The sequence below is a fragment of the Rhynchophorus ferrugineus genome, unplaced genomic scaffold (genome assembly GCF_030347505.1).
Source record: "Rhynchophorus ferrugineus isolate W39M unplaced genomic scaffold, kcgeb_rfMv2 rfM2, whole genome shotgun sequence".
Lineage (NCBI taxonomy): Eukaryota > Metazoa > Arthropoda > Insecta > Coleoptera > Curculionidae > Rhynchophorus > Rhynchophorus ferrugineus.
In genome coordinates this window covers 84,390,737-84,397,522 of record NW_027472581.1, presented here as the reverse complement: position 1 = coordinate 84,397,522, position 6,786 = coordinate 84,390,737, and the positions used below count along the sequence as shown (strand labels likewise).

General features: G+C 32.5%; 1 pseudogene across 1 annotated transcript; it reads left to right on the top strand.

Moving 5' to 3' along the window:
* The first annotated feature begins 1,512 nt into the window (after nucleotides 1-1,512).
* LOC143191531 (heat shock protein 70 A1 pseudogene) lies at nucleotides 1,513-3,780 on the top strand (annotated as a pseudogene). Its single transcript, XR_013004534.1, has one exon. The product of XR_013004534.1 is annotated as a heat shock protein 70 A1 pseudogene (transcript).
* Nucleotides 3,781-6,786: the final 3,006 nt, after the last annotated feature.

The following is a 6,786-nucleotide window of genomic DNA, read 5'->3' as shown; positions in this document are numbered from 1 at the left end:
TTCTAGCGACCGTGCCATGAGTTTCTTCTTTTATTATTTAAATTAATTTTAATTAAGTGAAGATATACCAACTGAGTATTTTCTTGCTTTATTCTCTTTAATTTCGGTTACATAAAGAAAACATATTAACATTGATAAGAAAATATTATAAACGGACAATAAAAGTTTGAGGAACATTATAATGAACGTATAACTTGAGGGATAAAATATGCTTAAAATATATTTCAAATTTAACATAAAGGTCTAATAATTTATCTTAGTTACATTTTAATAGTTATTAATAAATTAAAAATAAAGTATATTGTCTTCTCAATTCTCTACGCCTATGATTTGAAAACCGACAGAACTTGAACGTTCCGGACCAAGCTTCTGGACGATCCGTGTGCGGTCTAGAAAGTTCTAGAACCCATCCCCTACATTTCTCACATTATTTAATTAATTATTAATAATTAATAAAAACCTTTTAACGATTTTTAATAAACCTTTAGAGCTAGTACCTCATTTTAAATGTTGAGTGCATCTGATTTAAATTTTTTTTTTAATATATGGCTGCTGTTTAAAATATTTAGAGAATATCGATATTTTTTTTGACCCGATATATCAATATTTTTATTTTCTCTTAAATTTATCGATATTATCCTAGAGGTAAAAATAGATATTTCTTAAAAAATATCGAATTCGATGTATCGATATTTCTTACAATATCGGTCTGGTATGATTTCTAAGTTCATAGTTCTTCAGGCGATAGGCCTAATTCCAACGGCCGTAGTTTGAAGTAAGAGTGTTGGCTACTGAGAAAAATATCGAATTACCGTTTTCGATATTTAAAAAAAAAAGATATTTTTTCACAATATATATTACATTTTTAATAAACATTACAATGATGTAAAAAAAGTACTAACCTTTAAAATACCAAGTTAAATAGTTTATAAAAAATATTAATTGGTTTCTCATAATGTTTAAGAAATATAATTAATTTTTTTTGAAAAAATATCGAAAAATGTCGGCTTACAAAAATATAGATATATAGGTTAAAAATTAATCGGCCAAAAAAATCGATATATCGATATTTTTTCGGCATTCGTAGTTTGAAGTCTACGTTGAGGATCACATCCAGTTCACATAAGCCCTAGTTGGTAAAAAACAAACTCAAAAATATAAGAAACAAACAGGATTAATTGTTTAAAATTTCTATAAAATTATCACTTGAATTTAATAAAAATAATTATAAGTTATTTTAATTTATCAATGTCCACACTTTTATTTCATTGATAATATATTGATACATTTGTATTAATACATTTGATAACATATACATAAAATTTAACATTATAAAAATAGATATTAATTATACTAATAAAAAAATACGGAATTCGTTCTATGATGTTCTATATTAGACAGGCGTTGTTTACCTCTATAGTAACGGTAACGTTCTAGACCGTTCCGGAATATGCGAAAACAAACGCGAAATCTTCTCACTGTCGGTATATAAGCGGGCCGATAGGATGCGGCTATCAGTCTAACTTGAAAATAGCTAGAGTGAACAAGCGAAGCTATTACAGCTCGAGAAGCGCACAAGCGAATAATTATTTTCTTAATATCCAGTATTAAATTTTATTGTTGTATTGTGAAGGTAACAAATTGTACACATCAGAAAAATGGTTAAAGCTCCAGCAATCGGTATCGATTTGGGCACCACCTACTCCTGTGTGGGGGTGTGGCAGCACGGAAAAGTGGAAATAATCGCCAACGACCAGGGTAACAGGACAACACCAAGTTACGTTGCTTTTACAGAAAGCGAACGACTTATTGGAGACGCCGCCAAGAACCAGGTAGCTTTAAATCCTTCCAACACCATCTTTGATGCCAAAAGGTTGATTGGACGTAAATACGATGACCCGAAGATTCAAGCGGATCTTAAACATTGGCCTTTCAAAGTAACGAACCACCAAGGAAAACCTAAACTGCAAGTAGAATTCAAAGGAGAAGTTAAACAGTTTGCTCCTGAAGAAATCAGCTCGATGGTTTTAACAAAAATGAAGGAAACTGCCGAAGCTTATCTAGGAACCAACGTTAGGGATGCTGTCATTACCGTACCAGCTTATTTCAACGATTCCCAAAGACAAGCCACCAAAGATGCAGGAGTTATTGCAGGATTAAATGTATTGAGAATTATTAATGAACCAACGGCAGCCGCTTTAGCCTATGGCTTGGACAAGAATCTCAAAGGAGAACGAAACGTTCTAATATTCGATTTGGGTGGAGGTACTTTTGACGTCTCCATTCTAACCATCGACGAGGGATCACTGTTTGAAGTCAGAGCCACAGCCGGTGACACTCATCTTGGTGGTGAAGATTTCGACAACAGGTTAGTCATGCACCTGGCAGAAGAATTCAAAAGGAAATTTAAGAAGGACCTGAAAACTAATCCCAGAGCTTTAAGACGATTAAGGACTGCAGCTGAGAGAGCAAAAAGGACATTGAGTTCCAGTACGGAAGCATCCATCGAAATCGACGCTCTATTCGAAGGCATCGATTTTTACACCAAAGTCACTAGGGCACGTTTTGAAGAAATGAATGCTGATTTATTCCGCGGTACACTTCAACCAGTCGAGAAGGCCTTAACTGATGCTAAAATGGATAAAGGTTCCATCCACGATATCGTTCTTGTAGGTGGTTCCACTAGGATTCCAAAGATCCAGCAACTGCTCCAGAACTTCTTCAATGGAAAGCAACTGAATCTGTCCATTAATCCGGACGAAGCAGTCGCATACGGAGCTGCAGTCCAGGCTGCAGTGCTGAACGGTGAGCAGGATTCAAAGATTCAAGACGTGCTATTGGTAGATGTCACTCCGCTCTCCTTGGGTATCGAAACAGCTGGTGGTGTCATGGCCAAAATTATTGAAAGGAACGCCAGGATTCCATGTAAACAATCGCAGACATTCACCACTTACTCTGATAATCAGCCAGCCGTCACCATTCAAGTGTTTGAGGGTGAACGTGCCATGACCAAAGATAATAATCTTCTGGGTACTTTCGACTTGACCGGCATTCCACCCGCTCCAAGAGGGGTACCGAAAATCGAAGTCACATTTGACCTGGATGCCAACGGCATATTGAACGTTTCAGCAAAGGACACCAGCTCCGGAAAATCTCGTAATATCACCATCAAGAACGATAAGGGACGATTGTCCCAAGCCGACATTGATCGCATGTTATCAGAAGCAGAAAGATACAAGGAAGAAGATGAACAACAAAGACAAAAAGTGGCAGCACGTAATGGACTGGAAGCATATATTTTCCAACTGAAACAGGCCATACAAGACTGCGGTGACAAACTGAGTTCTGAAGATAAGTCTACTGTGGAAAGGGAATGTGATGAAGCTTTGAGGTGGTTGGACAGCAATACGTTAGCAGAAAAGGAAGAATTTGAACATAGACAGAAAGAGTTGACCTCGAAATGTAGCCCAATTATGGCGAAATTATACGGAGCTGGGCCACAAGGTGGTAACTCGTCAACGCACATGCCAGGAGGATGTGGTCAACAAGCCGGTGGATTTGGAGGTGCCAGGCAAGGAGGACCGACAATCGAAGAAGTAGATTAAGCATATAGCAGATAAATGGCTTTTAAGCTGTTGTAAGCGTAGATATGTAAATGACCATATCATTTTTGTGATACCTAACATATTATTTTCTTTGTTATTTAAAAGAAGACTGATTTTAATTGATATATTTATTTATAATATTTTATGTTTATTAATAAAAAGTTATAACTATAAATTATGTATTTTATTTCTTTTACAATAGATAATTCCCCCACCATTAAATATTATTAACCTACTACCTGAACTAAAGTGTTTGAAGAATAAACTATTATTGATATATATTGATTAATACTTGATAAAATTGATTCAGAAAATATAATACAAATATGTTATATTTATAATCAAGGCAAATATATAAAATATAAAAATAATGTTACATCATTTGAATGAAAGTGTTATTTTGAACGTAATAAATTACAGGAATTATCTATTTCCTTTTATATCCTAAAAAAAATTCTAAAAGGAATATGTATATCTCCATCTCACTGATGACATGGTTAAAAAAATTAGTAAATACATTTCAAAGAAATGGAAATAAAACAATTAATTTTGTTACATTATGTCATTTTGTTACATTACATTAACATACGATTAAATATATTTGGGGATCATTATTCCATTAATCTTTTCACATAGCCACTTGCCAATTTAAAATTGTTTAAAATAATAGCACAAAAAATCAAACAATTATCTTCGTCCATTCCTCTCTCAAAATTGGTATGGGAAGGAATTCATACATCACGAATAGAAAAACAGAAGAAGTCTGAATTTGACTGAAATTCCAATTATTATATTCAGTAGCTAGTTTTTTACTATCCACCAATTCAACTATCGACTGTTTCGACTATTTTCAGTCGCCAGTTCCCAACGCTAATTATTAGACTTTTCATGTTTTCTAACGATTTTCATTGTCCTGTCCAGTGCTTCAAAATAGTCTTAATATCTCCTTCACATTAACTGAGATCAAATATTCTGTATACATATAGAGCTCCTAATTTTAATTATAATTGAATTTTCTTAGCTTAGTGATAACTAAAATTTTGAATATTAAAATTCTTGTCTGCGAATTATAAGGAATATTAATAATTGTTTTTGTAATTTCCCAGATCCCAGGTGTGTAATTGCTTGTAATAGATGGCAAACCTCATCATTTTACGTTTGTCTCATGCTTTTTGCTAAGTAGTATCTTCGTGTTGAATAATGTTAACGAATTAGAACCTAAAAGTAGCAGAAAATTAGATTAAAACATATCAAGAATATTAAATTCCAATTTCTAGTACAAACCAAAATAAAAAAATTTGTGTATAATTGGTTGCGGACCTATGGCTAAAACTGTGATTATAACTGAAATTAGCAAGCTTCGTAAATAAGGAAATACCGAAAATTACCCGAATATAAAATATTAGAATTTTCCGAATATAAAGAAATATATTCGGAAAATTTTTCGTTCGGGTTATTGTTTATTAAACATTTCAATATTTTGAGAAAAGACATTTAAGATCAAAACATTATATTTACTTAGATATATACGGGTTTATTACACACCAAACATTTAGAACATAATTATTGAACGATGTATCGGCTTGAATTAGTAATACTCATTAAAACCCTTATAAATCATATTGTATAACTGGTTGCATACAAATACTATGTATTGACTTTACAAATTTAATGAATTATGGAAATAACAAAAATATTTTATACATAGTCCATTCAAAGTTTTTGTTACATTCATTATTTAAATTTCTGACGTCAAAACCTCGCATTGTTGCCACATCAACTCTGAGTTTTAGTTTATCTTGTCTTTGACCTACAACAAAAATCTAAACTAAATAAAATAATGATAGAAAAATGTTTCCAAATATAATTAATTTTGACATTATAGTACATTTAAAAACTACAATTAATTATACAGCCGCGATAGTTTATATTTTAGAGTTATAACCACTATTTATTATTGTTTTCAAGAATTTTGCATACATTTGACAACCGGGCGATTTTGACAGGCTGGATCGCTTACAAGTTCGAATTTATCACATAGCTTTGTGTCTCTTTTTAACTAGAATAAAATGAGAAGGAAAATATTGTCTGATTCTGAAACGAATTTACAAATTGCGACAGGGAATACATTATACATCTTGATGAAGTATGTACACAAAAACTTTGAATAGACTATATGTACTAGTATCACTACATAGTATAAAACAAAGTCGCCTTTTCTGTCCCTATATCCCTATGTGCGCTTAAATCTTTAAAACTACGCAACGGAATTTGATGCGGTTTTTTTTAATAGATAGAGTGATTCAAGAGGAAGATTTATATGTATAATACATGCGTAATATACTAAGGCAACTAATATACTAGAGGTTTCTAACGTGATGTCGTAAATTAACCTATTTTTTTAGGCTTATTTAGCAATTAGCAAAAACGCTGCCTAACCCTACGAGTTAGATCAAATTAATGTACTACAGTATTGTACACCATAAAAAGGTCTACAAAAAAGTCCGCGATGGTATATGTTTATCTTTTAGGGATAACCCACATTAACCATTTTTATTGTTTACTTTTTACGTGAGAAAATGGCTTATTTACGAAGCTATTTTAAGCAATACGGCATTAATCCTTATCGAATTAAGTACCTTAAATACAGTGTGCAATTAATATAGATCAATATGGTTCCTTACAGCATGTAAATTAAACAAATATTTTCGGAGATATTACAAATTTAAAATTTGCGTTTAAAAATGTGTAATGTAATAAAAATTGTATGAATTTAGATATTCCAAAGATAGCAGGAAATCTTCATAGTAAGTATAGGGGAAGAGGAATTGTTTTACTCCAAATTTAATGCGTGCAGGCCAAGGGCAGTAATGAATGAACCAAAAATACTGGATCGATTTTAATCATGTTTTCATTGAGTGACATAGGCATATATATTTTATGCCCGTGCAAAGTCGGAGCGGGCCGCTATGTTTTTATATACAACGTTCATATTTTTTCTGTAGTGTATTTAATTTAGTATCAGCATTGCACCCGTGCGAAGCCGGGGCGGGTCGCTAGTATCACTATAAACCACGTATCTATCAGATATTCCATGAAGAACAACTTTGAATCACCATAATTACGAATGAAAAAGTCCGTGACCATATTATTTGTTTATTTTTAACGGAATTGCACTTAC